Source organism: Rhipicephalus microplus, chromosome 9, assembly GCF_043290135.1.
Source record: "Rhipicephalus microplus isolate Deutch F79 chromosome 9, USDA_Rmic, whole genome shotgun sequence".
In the NCBI taxonomy this organism is placed as follows: domain Eukaryota; kingdom Metazoa; phylum Arthropoda; class Arachnida; order Ixodida; family Ixodidae; genus Rhipicephalus; species Rhipicephalus microplus.
The window spans coordinates 58,914,277-58,932,292 of record NC_134708.1 but is presented as its reverse complement, the minus strand read 5'-3'; the positions used below and the strand labels follow the sequence as shown (position 1 = coordinate 58,932,292).

At 44.0% G+C, this 18,016-nt stretch overlaps 1 protein-coding gene across 1 annotated transcript in view; it reads left to right on the top strand.

The window, feature by feature from the left end:
* The first annotated feature begins 751 nt into the window (after nucleotides 1-751).
* Fife (regulating synaptic membrane exocytosis protein fife) overlaps nucleotides 752-18,016 on the top strand; it is a 204,883-nt gene continuing 187,618 nt past the window's right edge. The window contains exon 1 of the mRNA XM_075873714.1: nucleotides 752-857. The gene's annotated coding sequence lies outside the window, so the exon portion shown is untranslated. The remainder of the gene's footprint in view (nucleotides 858-18,016) is intronic.

The following is an 18,016-nucleotide window of genomic DNA, read 5'->3' as shown; positions in this document are numbered from 1 at the left end:
CTGGAGTGCTTGGTAATTGATTAAAGCACCCGGCCGCTGCACCCCTTAACGCGATTAAAACGAGGCGCGCTGACGCCGAGGTATTTTTAAGCGGCGATACGTGGTACGGAGTGTGTGTTGCGTGTTATTTGCAACCGGTACAGAGAAAACGATGCTGCTGTTTCGCCATGCATTTAGGACGTGTCGCTAATTCGGAGCGGGGAACGCAGAGATGAAAGAATGAGTGCGATATGAAAAATTAAGAGCAGAGTGAGAAAGGAGGAGGAGGAGGGGATGAGAAGGACGGCGGAGGCGAAGGCAGCAGCAACTTGTTGCAACAACCGGGCGCTGCGCTTCTCCGGAGAGACGGGGAGTGGGAGGCAGACTGCGGCGGCGGGCCGCGCAGTATTGTGTTGATCGGCGCGCCGTGGCCTGGCATTGGCCTTCGTCCGAGAGAAGCTAGGGCGCGAACGCCGCCACACTCCATACAAAAGAAAAAGAGAGAGAGAGAGAGCGAAGCCCCCCTCACTCTCTTTCAGACTCTCTGATCACCCTTCTCGCCCCTCGGCGCCTCGAAATGGATCCCTCCCGGACAGGAAAGCGAGGTTGAGACCCGGAGAGGATCAATTTTGAATCTAGGGGTGTTAGAAGAGAAGAGGAAGAGAGGATGAGAGAGGTCGGTGGAGAGGAGGGAATGTGCTTCTCTCTTCCTCACGGCTTCGACCCTGGCCCGACTAGGCGACAGCGCGCAGTGGTGGTAGTCTGTTGCGCGCTGCCGTCGGCGCAAGCCTGTGTGTTGTAGGGGGCTGTAGGGGATCGACTACGTGTTGCACACCGCGGCGGGCAAGATGATGTGGTGGCGAAGACGGCATCACACGGTGAGCTGCGCCCGCCAGCCTGTCGCGCTCCTCCTTCATTTTCTCTTTCTCTACTCTTTTATGTAACTCTTTCCTTACATATCCGCAACCTTCTCCTCCAACATATTCCTTCTATTTTAGTCTACGAGATGGCATTACAGACAGCGTGGGTGGCTCGACTGTCTTGTTTCCTTTATCGCAGCCGTTGTATATGGTTTTTATTTTTCCCCGGCGGCATTTTTCGTGGTCAGTACAAGTTGCGGTGCACATGACGGGTGCTGGGAGCGTCTTCGTAGGGGACGCCATGTTTTTTCAAGGCCAGTGTGTGTACTGGTACTGCGCGAATAGATGCCCTTACCGCCGATGACTACGAGTAAGTAAGAAAAGAGTACAGTTTTTTTTTTTTCGATCCCTATTTAAGTCTTTTGTAATGACACTTTAGCGCAATGCAGAGAAGCGCAAGGTGAAGCCCGCTTTCACCAGCTAGTCGGCGTGACGTTTGTGTGGTATTTATGTGGCTTTCTTAAGCGTCTCCTGAAGAACGACATCGTGCGATTACGAGCAGGTCACACTGTCCATTCGCAAAACATTATCCCCTAAGTGACATATTTGTTTAAAACTGACACGGACCTATTGTGACGTCCTAGCTGAGAAGATGCAAACGAGTGTGTGCTTTGCACGACTTAGTCATTTAGGAGTCGCTAACTAATTGAGTAAAGAACAGCTGGGAACGCATAGGTTGAAAATTTTATTGTGCGGATACATAGTTCTAGAGTCGGTGTAAATTTAAACCAATCATGGCTCACGTTGCAATTTTGTAAAAAAAGAGGGGGTGGGGATAAGGTGTTCTTCGTTTTCGGTCGATCTTGCAAAAAACATTTCATGCCGCCGATTTTATTATAAAATCCGGATCCGTTATCTTATAAATTTGTCAGCTGTCTATGCTCTCGGTTGATCTGGTAAACGCAAATTTCATCGGGGCGTTCATTGAATCGAGTTCGAAAGAATTATCCTGCTGGACGTCATAGTTCGGGCACCTAACAAAAAAAAAACGTTAAGCCCATCGAGAAGATTTTAATACTCGTGGCTTTTCCGTTCATACAGGAAAAAAAAACTTTGCTTAATTGAAATAAAGACGTGCCACATAATCCACGGGTTCATTCAAACACACATCTCGTGCTCATGTGAACTGACACTCAGCTCGTAGTTCATAAATGCTCAGTACACCTGTCACAGAAGCGTAAAATATTGATAAATTCACGCCGTCGTGCTCTCGTGTGCTACTTTATAGCTATTACTATTCTCATAGTGAAACACACGTGTTCTGAAAAGCGCGGTGATGGTCATTGTGTTTGTAAACTTTTTGCATTTACCCTAAACTTGAACGTACAGCCTACGACAGTCATCAAGACCAGTGGCGCAGAATTTTAAACAAAAAGAAGAATGATGATTGTGATTGTATTGATATTTGTCATTGTTATAGTGATGGTGACGAAGACAATTATAACGTTATTTCGTTCGCTGTGAGTGGTTTCTCTGTTTGACGTCATGCGAGAGCGTGAAGTGAATAATCCCTTCGCAAATTTTTTTACGTCGAATGTGTCCCTTTCCCTACTTTCGATTCTCTCATTACTCGAGCGTCTCCGAACGATAACTGAGTCAAATATTGTGTGATCCGATTGACCCAACGATTCATAGATGAATTGGCACATCATGCGCTCTAATCTATGATCTAGTACTTCTTTTAGGTATTGCATATTTCATTTACCAAGTGATAAAGATAGCCGTTGCCGCCTCGAAGGTATCAGCCTCTCCTGTCGATTACTTCCATAAAAAAAAGAAATGGAGTGGTGGCAAAGCAAAGTAAGTGATTCGAGCGATTTCAGTACACTTACATACATACGAGATGCGTATTGAGCGAGTTGCATCGAATGTGCGCACTTTGCTTTTACATATGTAATGTTAATTAATATGCCTACGCATTTTTATTTTACAAACTTTATTTTCAGTCAACGACTGATGTGGGAGAGGACAGTGGTCATAAAAATGGCCAGACGTTTTTCGTTTTGCTTTCTTTTGTTTTTATAAAAACAAGGGCATCGACTAATTCAGCGTTAGTTATAAAGCCGTCTCCATGCCTTTTCGTATTCATTTCTGTCGGACGAACTTGACATCGTTGCATATCAGGCTGGCAGGTAATGAACGAGGTATATCGAATTTGCTCGTCCACAATGCTGCATAGTGATCGCTGACTCAACTACGGCTTTCCTCGGCGTCGGCGTTGGCTTCGGTTGTCTTTCCTGCTATAACCGGAGAAGCAGCAAGCGTGATCGCACACCGCAGACCTCTGCGCCCTCCTAACCAGAACCGCCGAAGAAATAAAAAAAAGTGGTCCCTACAAACCCTCTTCTCCTTTTGGGTTTGATCGTTTTGACGTCACCCATATGCACATCGACTCGAGTGTTTGCTCACACATCAAACACGAGTCGCCTAACACGCTGTGTTCCGAGGCGTCTGGGCGTGCAGATTCGGTGGTGCGGGCTTCACGCCATTGATCCTTTCTTCACGTCGCCGACTGTCTACGTTCGTTCTTGTGCGGTTCCTCACTCTCCGCTTTTTTTGGCTTTCACTTTCTCTCTCTCTCTCTCTCTCTCTTTGCTTCTTATTGTAAGGCAACATGCTTCCTCATCAGTCACTTCATAGCAACACGTCTTGGATCTTGCTTTGAGCCACGAACTGATCAAAGCAGGGAAATAAAAAGAGAGAAATTGTGACTTGCGTGTGCTTTTGGGAGGGGGGGGGGGCTTTTAGTGTGCTCTTGGTGTGCTCTTGGTGTGTTCCTGGTGGGCTCTTTGTCAGTATTCGCCCATTCCCCGAGGCAAGAAGTGGCGAGGGAAAAAGTGGGTGGGAGAGACGGAGAAAACGTGCCTCGAGACGCCGGGATTACGAAGGTACATCGATCAGGGAACTCACATGCCAGCGCTGGTGGCTGGGTCGAATTCCCGCTTTCGCGTGCCCTCCCCCCGCTCACTCTGTTATAGCGGTGACGAGCCTGCAAAATTGCGCAGAAGAGCCGAGGTCCGGGAAATGAGTTCGGTCGTGGACATAAAAAACCAAAGGAGGCATATCCAGTGCAAAGCCACGGAGGCGGGGAATGACTATCCCGAGAACGAAAGGTGTAGCAGGCCACGCGGATGCGGTAGATTTAGGGAAACGGATGGTCAGCGCCATTTACAAAAGAGTCCCCCGTGAGTGAAGAGTAAAAACACAGAAGTGTAAGAGTAAAAAATGAGCAGAAGAAAAATGGGAAGTCATCACCAGTGAAGCCTCGCCAGCTGGAGAGCGTATTTCTTGAAATGCCTCTTTGCTATTGGTTGCAGTTTTGATTTCTGACCTACCCTTTTTTTATTTTTACTGTGCGTTCTTAAAGACGTGTTTTTGGTTGGTAAGATACGCAGGTATATCAGTGAGAACTAAAGCAAAAAAAGAAAGAAAAAGCTATGCTCCTGGTGTTACTTACAATTTTCGTTTACGCTTTGAAGAACAGTCCCATTATGATCTTTGTTAAAGCACAGGAGACTGTAAACGATACTGCTTACTTGTGTTTATGGATCAATTCTAACTATACGCCGGCTCCAAAAAGTTCAATGCTGTAATAAAGAGGCCTTCTCGATCGAACAAAACACAAAATAATTCAACACTGCACTCTTCCGCCGACATTAGGCACATTTAACATTTCTTTTTCCAAGGCTTGCGAGCCTTCATATCATCGCCATGAGATTAAGGCCACTTCTCTATCGGTGGCATTTTTTAAGACAGCATATATGCCATTGGATCAGCTGTAACAAAGCTGCCGACCTTTCGCGCACTCGCCTTTGTCATTGTATAGTATAGTGCACCAACGGAAGCAGACAACTATAGTATATTATGCTGAATAGCTGAAGTGTATCTCTTCACTAGTGAGCCGCTTCACTTGTTAGGATTTCCAAGAGTAGGCGAAGTAGCCAAGTTGTGTCCGAGATGACTGATCCATAGTGAGTGGCTGCGTGAGTTACTGGCTGTATGAATGAACGAAAGAAGGACAAGTAGATCATTTAAAACTTCGTTTTTATTTGTGATACACCGGCAGAACATCGGACGTGTTACTCTAGCATTGCAGGTTCGGTGCATGTCGGCGGAAAGCTCTCTCGACAAGGACGTGTCGTTGGGCGAGTCGTTCATTACATAACGGGCTTATATTTAGCGCTACAAAATACGTACACATGTGAGAGGCAGAGGACAGAGAGGTGCTTGAATCGCCATGCTAGGCAAGTTACTCCAACTTATTCTGATTTGTATCATTATTGCTACAGATAACATCCACTATACACTCCTTCGCTAGATTGTCTGTCAGTTCTCGTTGACATTATGAATGTGTGTGTTGGTGATAAGTGGTCGAATGAGTTGGATAGTGAGTGAAAGCTAGCGAGAACGTGAGTCCAGCGTGTTCATTGGTTAGTCTACGCCGATGCGTTCGAACTTTTCCACCAAGAGTCTATTCTATTGTGGACGTTGGCGGAAATTGTGAGGAGTTATGCTTTGACGTCTTGTTGCCCACTTCGGTCCGTCTGCTGAAAATGGTCTGTCGCTGTACTTCGGAGATACGCTTGTGTCAGTGTCTATGCAGGCCTTATCTTTTTTAACAGAACTCGATGAACTATCATGTGTTCTTATGCTTCATGTCATGTTATAACCGAAATGTCTCGATTACCTCAAACTTTTTTTGCATCAGTAATGAAAATATTATTATAAGGCATTGAACATCCCCAAACCACCATATGATTATGAGCGACGTCGTAGTGGAGGAATCCAGAAATTTCGACAACTTGGGGTTCCTTAACGTCGACCAAAATCTTAGCATACGGGCCTACAGCATTTTCGCCACAATCGAAAATGCCGCCGCAGCCGGCATTCGATCCCGCGACCTGCGGGTTAGCCGCCGAGTGCTTTAGTCACTACAGACCACCACGGCGGGGCCCCACGAATGATATTCTATTGACGACGATTTTCTCTGAACACGACACATCATTCTCACGTTTTCTAATTTTACTCTCAATGATATAGGCGCCATCTCCGAGTTTTGGGCCACTGTGGTACAGTAGTTACGTTGACCAGCTGTTGAGCCAAACGTCGAGAGTTCGATGCCGGCCGAGGCGGTCCCATTTCGACGGGCACGAGATGTTGGAGGCCGATTTACTCTGCGATGTTAGTGCACGTTAAAGAACTGAAGATCGTTCCTATTTCCGAAGCCCTGCACTATGGCATCCCGCATAACCATATCGTGGTTTCGGCACGTGGCACACCGGACCTTATTAACTATTCCCGACTTTCGCTACGGTCACTCGGCGAAAAGCATACGCCAGCCTGGAATTCGAATGAATGCGGAGCCTCGTGAGCTTTGCGCGTTAACGCCTTCATTCAACCCAAATTACGTTAAACAATCAACGACAACGAGCAGCGTATTAACGCTTTTTCAGAAAAGTGCTGAATTCGTGATGCTTGCCGTAAGGGGCACCTGAGCGGACGTTCGACCGTGCGAGAGTTCATTACCCACGGGGAATAAAAAGGCAAAGCTGTAGTTTCGCTAGGCGTAGAATTAGTTACCTTACAAAGGTCTAACTTAACCGGCTTGGTGCACATAACGCTTCGTGAAGGATCATAAGACATCCTATTACCTGGTACGAAAGTTTACTGTCTTTCATGGAAAAGAGCGAGTCGAGACTGAAAACAAAGCCTTGATGAAGTGTAAACCAGACAGTAGTGAACATGAGTACATGACGTGAAAAAAAAAGACAATGCTCCCAATGCGTCATACGACTACTTTAGCAACGCGACAAGCAACTAAGAAAATGAGATTTCGGCAATAAATGATTGCATATACATCAACATTGTAAACACAATGGTCGCCGGCAAAATAATTAGCCAACGACACACACTTTTGTTGAGATGTAACAATGTCAGTCCTTGAAAAGAAACCTTCTATGCTCGTTTGGTGGCTATGATGCTCGATTCCGACTCGAAAGACGCGGGAGGGAATCCCGGATGCAGCGGCTGCCTTTGGATAGAAGGGACGTTTGCGATGCCCGAACGCTTACAATTAGGTGATCAAAATTTTGGTGGTTAAAACACTGGAGGTCAAAATTTTCACAATCATATCGTGGTTCTGGGACACAAACCTTCAACAATTTTAAGTATCATATCGAAAAATATCTTCGAACCCAACATTACGGCCAAAGTAATCTATGATGCAACAAAAGACATGAATACGTTTTAAATAAATATCTCATACTATTTATTCAATTCAGGTAGCTGTTAGCGGCCGTTTTCAAACATATTGGGGGAACATCGATGTATGATTTCAAAAAAAAAATTCTCGTTGTTAGAAATTGGCGGCTCGCCGTTTGCTTGCCGTAGCTGGAGCGCATAATTGAGAATAATTCGCTTCTGTGAAGGAAACCAGCATTTTCGCTAACCGCAAGTTTTTGTAACAAAGTGCTGCAAAAACCAAAACCAAAAACCATGGTCGTACATTTCAGCTTTCGCTGGTGAACCATTTGTACCGAGTACTTGGGCAGTGTTTTTTTTTTTTGACATGCATTTCTGAAATAAGGGCGTCTTGAGGGGCTAGTTGTTTCATTTCATACAGTAAAATAATATCACAAAACTTGAAAGGGACATCACAATGAAGACACGCAAATAGATCAAGCGCAAACTACCAGGTGTTTTATTGACCACTGAGCGTCACTTAAAGAGGCTTTCCGAACAAGACTCGCAGACGCGCACAAACACTGAAAGTGCTAGCACACCTTATACATCAAGAAAGACAAGTATGCACTACAAAGCGATTTCGAGGTCTCACTTACACAGCTATTACCTTTCGTTTTGATCATAAAAGCTTCCAAAACTTCTCGAGCACACGGTGCGAGGCACGATTTCAGCAGATCAAGGTACTGAGACGTAGCAAGAACCCGTGTGCTTAGGAAGTTTCGGACATGCAACACACAAACGCACGCCACATACACGCAACATACAAACACACACCCACCAACACACATAAAGTATTGTCCCTCCCCTCCCAATCCTCTTTCCCCACCTTAGATAAACATTTTTTGCTAGGCTGCGACACTTTAATAATCTTGCAAGCTACATAAGGCGCTGCAATTCCGATTCGAAAACCTGCACAGTAAGTTGTGTTACGAACAATGGGCACCCTATAGATTTCCTGACTTCATTCTTTTAAGTGGTTTTTTACATTGCTACGATATGCGTAACATGATACTCTGCAAGTGCGCGGCAGCAAGATTGGAAAGCTAAGTGTAACTAGGTCGAATGTGAACCTGTTTCAGAAATACAGTGAGTATCACTTACGTTGTCTCCAGCAAAGAACTTGCGGTTCCCAAATTGTCATAGAAAGTCTTGAGGGATACCGGCTTGTCCTTGAGGTACTCGACCTCCAGCTTTTCCTGAAAGAAGATTCGAGATCAAAGGCTTGTTTCCCTGTCAAATTCTGTTACAGTTTCATTTAGGTTTAATTGCATATTTTTTACTGGGATACACATCATGAAACTTTGGCCGAAACCAGGCACCCCCCCCCCCCCCCACACACAATATCTTGCCGCAAAATATTGATCCCAGATTGGAGATACCAGAAAACGCGCTTACACATTCGATGCACTGTGAGCAACACTCCTACTGAGAAATCCACTAGCAGATGCCCTGTAAGCATGCAGTTTCGATTTTTCTTTTTTTTCTTCGTGGTTATAAATTTCTTATAGTTGCGGTGATTTATTGGCATAAATTTTTCACGCGATAACGTTAACTAGCTCGTTTCACAGAAATTACGGTGCCACTGCCGGTGCCAGCGTTGTTGGTAGTGAGCGAAAAATTATCATCTTATGCGTAACCGAAAAATTGAGAGCTCTGCAAATAAAAGAAATGAAAAAAAAATACTGGGTCAGAGTAGGGACCGAAACCGGGTCGTTTGCGAGGCAAGCGGAAGGAAGGAAAGAAGGAAGGAAGGAAGGAAGGAAGGAAGGAAGGAAGGAAGGAAGGAAGGAAGGAAGGAAGGAAGGAAGGAAGGAAGGAAGGAAGGAAGGAAGGAAGGAAGGAAAACAGGAGGAAAAGAACGGCAGGGAGGTTAACCAGCATATAGGCAGCCGGTTTCCTACCCTGCGCATGGGAGGGGGATGGGGGAGATGAAAGATAGAGAGGAGATGTTCCACCACATGGCCATGCGTCTGTTTGTGAGTACAGGGAAAAGAACTTACTCTGCTTGGAGATGCAGCGAAAGTAGTTTTCATGCTTTACAAACACACGCGTCCTGAAAACATGCTTCACAACGCAACATGATCTATTGCAGCAATAATACGTGGTACACGCGCCCATTGCCAGCGGGCGTCAAAACATGTGATTATCGTAATGCCTTCATGGTTTAAAGCTGATCACCCACTGCAAAAGGCACACACGCTGATGCGCCTATTCCCTTCAGGCCACGTAGTGAGTGCGTAGCGAGTTCGACAATGTTTCATGCACTAAGTGTTTGTAGTATACGTGATACGAACAGGATATCGCTAACGTGTTCAACTCATGGAAATGAAGCTTCAGGGTCCCCTAATCTTTTTGCAAGGTTTTCTCCCCAATTTCTCTCTCCCCCGTGGGGTGTAGGAAGCTTGACTTAGTCTAGTTAACCTCTCTACCTCTCTAATAATTTTCTGTTATTTATATTATTGGTATTTAGCCTCCGATTTAGAGACATATGTTAGTATGCCCCTTTTGCACTAAAACAAGACCTGCTTAATTCATACAGACTGAGTAACCTTACTTTACCGGCTATTTGGAATGACTTAAAACAACACCAATCAGCCAGCCTAAGACGATAATCTCTTACTTCAATTAACTGGCAAAATTAACAAAAATAGTCACAATAATATTTACGACATGCCATAGTGAAACACTGTGAATTTTGACCAGCTGAGGTTCCTTAACGTGTACCTAAATAGAAGCATGCAGGCGTTCTTTAGTTTCGCCCCATCACAATGCAGCTGCCATAGCTGGGAATCGAACCCGCACCCTTGGGTCCACCAGCGAAATGCCTTTGGGCTACCGCGCACGGTAAACTCTGAGCACCCCCTGCAGGCACATGGTGATATCGCCACGAGAAATTGAAACAGCAACCTTGCAGTGTTCGTATCCTTCGTGTCTTTCTCGTCTCTGTGTCGTCGTTTTGTTCTCGCGCTATAACTATCGTCAGGCAACCTCGCACTCGCGAAGCTGGGGCTGTAGCAGAGACGACATCAGTTCGTGCGGAAGTCGACCCGCCGCTTCTCAACTTCAGTCTCGTCCACTGCGCAGCAAGGCGGCATCCAAATTCCTCAACCGACCCGTTCTGGTCATGCTACATGGTGTCAGTGCATTCTTACACAGCTTACGCGACTACTTGTAGAGTGAACGAATTAAGATATGCCTGAATTATTAGGGATTACCAATTATTGGTGGAAGGTGGTAACACATATGTACTGCAGTGCAAAAACTAAGGACGAGAATGATGACAGAACAAGAACAGGAGTGACCTCAATTTTAAATATAGTGTTCCCAGGCGGCGTGAAATCTATGTCATGACCCAAAATATTATGAACCAGCGCGCTCTCGGATTGTATACTCTTAGCAGATTCGCTACACACAGCAGCTCCGCTGTCTTTAACAGTACACATTCACTCTACGCGGTGGAGTTCTACGCGCTGCAGTGAAATGACTGTCAGTCTCTCCCCCACCCCTTTTTCCTCTCTTCCCTTTTTCTCGTCTTTCTTGTCCCCTTCCCTAATCCCCCACTATAGGGTAGCCAATCGGATGTCTTTCTGGTTAACCTCCCTGCCTTCTCCCTTTTGTTGCTTCCTCCTCCTCCTCCCTCCACTCTACGCTAATTTTTGAGAAAAACATAAAATAATTAAATATACGACGAATGTATTTGTTGTTCGTGTTTTGCGCGCGTTTTTTTAGTTCTATTCCAAATGCATTACCAACACGTCCAAACGGCTGCAATGATAACATGCACCTACGAGTCATCCGAGGCGAATGTTTAAGAGGCCCCGTGAGTTTGTTCTTTTTCTCTGCGCCTTAACGTACCCGCATCAACATTGCGGGCATCACCACGCTTCGCCGGTGCACTCTGAGCTCAAGGCAAACAACTCCCGCCGCGAATGTCTCGTGGAAGCAAATGAAAGGCGAAAACGCGTGCGAACACGTACGAAAAGTAAACCCAACATCTCAGAGTCCGCTGCTCACGGCTCGGGCTTGTCTTTTCAAGGTCTCCGAGCTCGTCGGTGGCTTGCTTACTAGCTCGTTCGTTTTGCTTCTCTGTTTACTTAAGGCCAGGGACGGCGGCGTAGCGTCTCCTCCGGCGACGCACAAGTGTGAACGAAATGGCAAAGTAGCGGAGCGACACTGCAGTAAAACTGGCGGCCAGCAAGAACGCGTTGCAAACGAAAAAAAAAAGAACAACTACTACGAAACAACACGCACCAGAAACCTCGCCCGGGTTCTTGCGGCACTGCACCTCCGATGATGTAGAGCAGGATTGCCGAGTCTGGAAGCGTGCCTTGTATTATAAATGACTGCGTCGTTGCATCCGCGCCAGAACCTGGCTTTCCCTCTTTTGCCTTTTTCTTCGTGAAATACGCCCGCACCGTGTGGAATAAGCTTCTTCGCCCCACATTGGACTACGTGCAACGCGGGGAAATACGACGAGCAAGAAGCGAGTGATCCGGGTGTGAACAGGGATTCAGCTACGCTCGACTTTGTTTTTTTAAGCAATAGTTTCCTCGCCTGTTTGTTTGTTCCCACCTTGATATTGCGAATACTGTCAGTTGTTAGTTGCGACGTAAACGTATGCCGTGGGCGTAAGCATTAAGTGTGCGTCATCCAGTGTGTGCCACTACTTTCTGGCAAAGTAGGTGAATGTGGGATTTGACTATGATCCTCTGCGTACGCCGCGTGTAGGCCAGTGGGACTTCACTGCACTGCCTGTTATTCCTATGAAACTTCTAATGCGTTTACACTAACCTGTGCGTTTATGGGGCTTGCAAACTACAAGGAAGCACAAAGGTTCCCATATTGTTATTATGGTTATAATCGTTATTATTATTATTATTATTATTATTATTATTATTATTATTATTATTATTATTATTATTATTATTATTATTATTATTATTATTATTATTATTATTATTATTATTATTATTATTATTATTATTCGCCGCCCCAGATCCACGAAGCCGTAGAGGAAGTAGAGGAAATAGGGTGACAACTGCCACCGAAAGGGGCCCAATGCCTGCCAGCGCCTTCGGGCGGGGGAAATAGAGGAGCACTGAAAAGTGGAAAGATAGAAGAAAACATACCGCAGAGGTTAATGCGAATAGTCACTTATAAAAGTCTCTAAACGGGTGTCCGAACCGGTTTTGTTAAGGATACTGAGTGTGACTGAATCATATTGCCAGCCCTCACGAATCTTCTGCGCAAGAACCCTCCGTTTCCGTAGATCTCTGAATGTAATGCCGCTTTTCGCCAGTTCCAGGTTCTGTTAACTTCACAGCCATTACTTCGCCACTTCGACCATGGCAGAAGGATGCAAAATATCGGCAAAAAAGGTTGAAGTAAAACATCAATTACAGCTTATGGCCACACGCGTTGGACCTATGGTTTTTTCTCTTCGATAATTTTTTTTGCGTTGCACTTATAAATTGGGCTGGATGCCGTTATGCGCTAAATAATTGATGAAAAAAAACGTTCATCGATCATTTGACGATTGCGTTTCATGCTTGCATGTTTCTATCAGAGAAAATAAATACAAGGCTACGCAGTGAACCGGAAAAAATTTTTCAAATTCGAGATGTTCATCGACCTCGTTTTTCACATGCAGTACTAATGCCTCGCAAAATCGCCGTCACAAGAAACAAAGTAACATATATAGTAATGGAATGTAATTTTATTTATTCTTTTCTGTGTATCTTATTCCTCGAATGCATAAACAGTCTCAAAAAAGGTTTTGTGCATATCCAAAAAAAAATGTTTTTGCTATCTCGGATTCTTTTTCCTTTTCTGTTCCACTTCTTTGGACTAGTTTTCAGTACAGTTGTATGTTCATATTCTCAAGAAAATTCGAAGTTGTGTTGAAGCGGTCCAGAAACCTGTATAAAAACGGGCGTACTTATAAGACACAGTGTTCATACTTGGAGTAAAGCGGGAACAAACTTCAAATTGGGCTCGGTTATGGATCAAGAGGAAAAAAAGACCAAGCTCATTTTAACGGTTCACAACAAGTCAGGAAACCATGTTTGCCTTTCAAACCAACATGCGCGAACGTTAGAGACAAACAATCCAAAAACAGTCGATGAGTAAAGCTTATTCAGCAACAATGTACATTGTGGAGAAACTCGTTTTGACTGTGATACAGAGAACTCGACACGAGGCCCAGGAAAAAAAATCAGAACACTCGAAAGGCAGCAGCACTCTCAACGCTGCATGAGTTTCGATGAAACAGAATATTGTCGAGCGCAGCAGTACTCGCGTCGTTTGTAGATCGAGCAAAGTTGACAAACTGCGCTGGCCATTCTCGTTTACATGCAAACTTGGTCACCCTGGTGCCGCCCAGCCGCCCGAGGCTAGGTGTTTCGCTTCAAAGGATACCCACTTCCGAAGGCGTCGTCCGTACAGATTGGTGTAGGAGTCTCTGCTGACGTCTGATGATAAACACAACGTGACTTGACTGCGTACAGCGCTTGAGGCGTTGGGTTTATTTCGCTGTCGTCCTGTGTCGCCATTCATTTCGCTTTGTCTGCGCGTCGTCTCATATCGTCTCTCCGTACTGCTTTGTAATCGGATATGATTCCATACTGGTGTGACATGTTGGCGAGCTAAAAGCATTTATTAAGTTGAAGGCCTTGCATGTCTCACGAGAGTCGGAAAGTACAGCGTTGACTAAGCGAACGATGTCGAAGCAACGTCACATGACGTTATCTCATAGCATAGTGGTGAGTTGATTCCGGACGCAGTGCATCCTCACGTGATACTTCGTTGCGTGGCTGGGTGGGTGGGTAGAGGGGAAGTGCTTTGTACTTTGCGTGCACGTAATGTGAAATCAATTGCACGAGAAATAATTGTCCGAGTGACACATGGTCATGATTTGCCCCCAACAGTTAACAGCCCATTAGGCCCGTTGCCCAGCCTTCAATACAGTGACCAGTTTTACACACACTATTCGATTGCCTGTCAGAAAATGTCTTAGTGCGGAAAGCTTTATTGAATAGTTATTTTGCACAGCTAAAATGTGACTTATCCGACACGCTTGTTGCAAAAAAAAAAAAATCAGAGATTCACTTGTACTTTTCATGTTTTTGCATTCTTTTTTGTTGTTATTTGTTCCCCTTTTTCTGACATCATTTATCACCATTTCCTATTCCTATACAGAGTGGCACGCCACTAGTATAGGAATAGGGATGCAAATAAGGACGCAAAATAAATATGGATGCCAGCAAAAATCTATTTTTATAATAAAGACTCTCTCTCTCACCCTCGCCTATTGCGGCGAGTGTCATCACCTAATGTGTCCAGCTTTTAGTTTTCATCATTTATCTTTCTAATCTTGCCATAACTAAAGCTAACACAGGTTAGAACAATTTGTGATGTTTCGTTCTTTATTGTTTGAAACATGAAATACAGACGATAGTGGATATTTACGTAGGATGATAACACTACATTTACACCAGTTCTATTAGGAACACGCATTGCGTATGCATACGGCAGGTTTTTGTCATGCAAATTAGCAAAACAACACGATTTAGAAGAGGAAAAAAACTATTTAGGAGTTATATATTGTGTACAACTTTCTGAGATAGCTTTGCTACTTTCTAGTTACGACTACAAGAAAAAAAGTAGTGACTAATGACGTGTTTCTATAATAGTATAAGAACCATCTCCATACTGAAGTGCTGCACTGCCCACTAAATATGACTCCGTAAAATAAAATATAATATTTAAGTCCGTTCAGTGTAAGCTAAGGGCCTGAGAAGAAAAAAAAACAGACAAAACAATTTAAATGAAGAAGGTCTTTGAACCTATTAGATTGCGAGTATGAGTATATTTTGACTTGAACTTGCTTTTCAGCGCGTGTGTCAGGCAATTATAACAAATTTCTTCCTCTTTTTTTTCAGCTGCCTTGTTCGATTGTACACATATTTCTGCTATGTGAGCCTTAACTTGCTGCTAGGTGTAAGGTGTGTCCTAGCTCACTTTTTTTCTATTTTTTGCGCACCTACAATATCTTGCCTCATCTAAGAATACTCTCTGACAAGCCCAAGCAGTCACATAGGTTCAAGTGACATTTCGTCACAGCTAGTCAGAGAAGTTAACTTTCAATCTAACGCGAACGCCCCAAAGAAACGTACAAAACGAATGATGAATAAATCCAACGCTTTGTGCCACGCATGGCTCACAACTTGCGTAAACATTCCTGTTCACCTACAGAGACAAAACTTGAGCGTCTCTAGCTCTGAATGCTTTATGTCAGTACACGCGAGCGAAGAAACAGCATTTTTTTTCCTTCTGAGTGTTGAGCAAGAAACGCGAGCCGTAGGACCTCAAAAGATGCTCCGGAGGGTAAACATGAAGGGAAATTCAGGAGAACCGTAAAATGTCATTACGAAGCTGGCATCTTGACTTTTACGCTACGACACTTCAGCGAGTTGCCCCTATGGAGGCCGTTACGGGAGTTTTTTTTTCTTTCTTGCCAGCACAAAAGACGCGACAGGGTGGTAGCATTCTGGGTTATTTTTCGAAAGGAAGCGCGGCCCCTAAGAGCGCGCCGTAGAAAGCACTTTCCCTTTTCCCTCTCTTTCTCTCTTTCGTATTCTCGGAAAAATGAGTGATTGTCAAAACAAAGTTCAGGATGACAGAGAGAGTAGTTGTACACGCAAGAAAAAAGAACTGATTATACAAACTGCCACAGCCCAGACAAAAATATCACCGATAACCCGCTTCCAAAGCAAAACATGCACCGCCTGCAGCTAGCATCGGCGGTGCGCGCCGAGGTTTTCTGAGTCGTTGATCAAACAGAAGTGTTCAGAGGCCTTCGCGTCGTAGCCTCCGGCAAACAGCCCCTAACTCTCGCACACTAGCTTAACTCAGTCCACTGAAATAGTCAGGAATAAGCAGCGAGTCGACTTAGGGAAAGAAAGAAAATAAGGAGGACTATCTAGTAGCAGGAAAAAGAGTTGTGCTGGCGTGTCAGTGGAACGTGAGCTCTGTATTCACGTAAAGACTGCGTGGGATGAAGATGTAAATGCAATACGGCACGGCTTCCGAGATCAGAAGAGTCGCGTTGATTCTTGCGCGATTCATTGGGCTCTTGGAGTTAATACTGGAGTCTGAGACGTTGGGATGAATACGATCCCACAACTAAGAGTAAGAGTACTTTATTTACAGTAAGCACATTGCAGGGCTCACTGCAGGGACAAGGGCTAAAAGCAATCAGCCTGAATAAGGCCCCTGTTTCTTCGCAGTTCGTGCTAAGTTTCGGTATGAGTACAGACAGAAACAGGGAAAAAATCAATACATTGGTCACATAGAAATTGGATACGAGTTGCTTGCAAGTTTACATACAAACACAAAAAAGATTAAATGTGTACATAGCACATTTGCAAAATTAGGCGTCACTCACATGAAAATACATAACCAAATGAAATCGGCAAAAAAATTTAAACACCGTGAAGCACAAAGAACATACGGACGCACCGATATTAATCTGCACAATACTACAATCAAAATACAAGTTACAAAGTACAAGACCTCACCACATATGTTGTTTAGTTTTCGTTTGAAAGACGATTACTCCACGGAAATTCCTACAATTTTACACGGGTTAGCTGAGGAGGCCCATACTAGCTTATACTGTATGAAAGACTTCGCGTGCATTGAAAGCTGCGAAGTGTTTTGCACACGCGACTAGCCCACTTTGCCGACTTGCTGCCATTTGAGCTTATTATACAAATGCGCACTTCTAAACAACAACAACAACAACAACAACAACAACAACAACAACAACAACAACAACAACAACAACAACAACAACAACAACAACAACAACAACAACAACAACAACAACAACAACAACAACAACAACAACAACAACAACAACAACAACAACAACAACAACAATATAATAATAATAATAATAATAATAATAATAATAATAATAATAATAATAATAATAATAATAATAATAATAATAATAATAATAATAATAATAATAATAATAATAATAATAATAATATAACAAGTGAGTTTACGTATCAAAACCATGATATGATTATGAGAGGAATGACCCTCATTGAAATCACACTTCCAAAAATGTGTGTCGCGAAATTCGGATAGTTATTTCATGGTTGCACTCGCAACAGAATCTATTTGTTATGGTTTTGGGTTCTTCTGGATTCTCGCAACGCTTGCATGAACACCACAGTTTTCTAAATTATTGTTAGGGGAAAGATTTAGTCGAATAAAGCAGTTCTAGCTTACAAACCACAGAGTGCACAGTATTACAGGCCACAGGGCACCTCGAGAGTTCAGCCCACAACAACATTTTTATCTTCTTCTACTGGATGCCATACGTTGGAGTGACAGCGTCATACGTGTGACAATATGAACTGTTGATTAAACAACTATGGCCTGCTTATCTGAAATGAAAACAAAAAGACCCTATGAAGACAAACGAGAAGGCAATTGATAGGATGAAGGACTATGGGAAGAAAGAAGCGTTAATGTATAAAATTCATTTTTTTCTATTGCCGATGCGGCGCAGTGACATCTTGGACGTCTTTACATTTAATGCTCTAAACATAGAATTCTCTTTCTTTTAAAAACGGATAACATAAAGTGTACCTGACATTAAAACGAAAACAAAACGAAACACACGGAGGTTGGCACATTGCTAAATCACGCCTTGAGGCTGGTAGCAAAGAGAGGACTCAGAAGGGCTAGAAAATGGAGAGCAGAGTGCCGTATATTTGTGCCCCGTGTTGTCCTACCTCATTCATTTACTGCTACAGGTCAAGGTAGGCTGGTACGGAAATAATTTGGCACACTTAAGT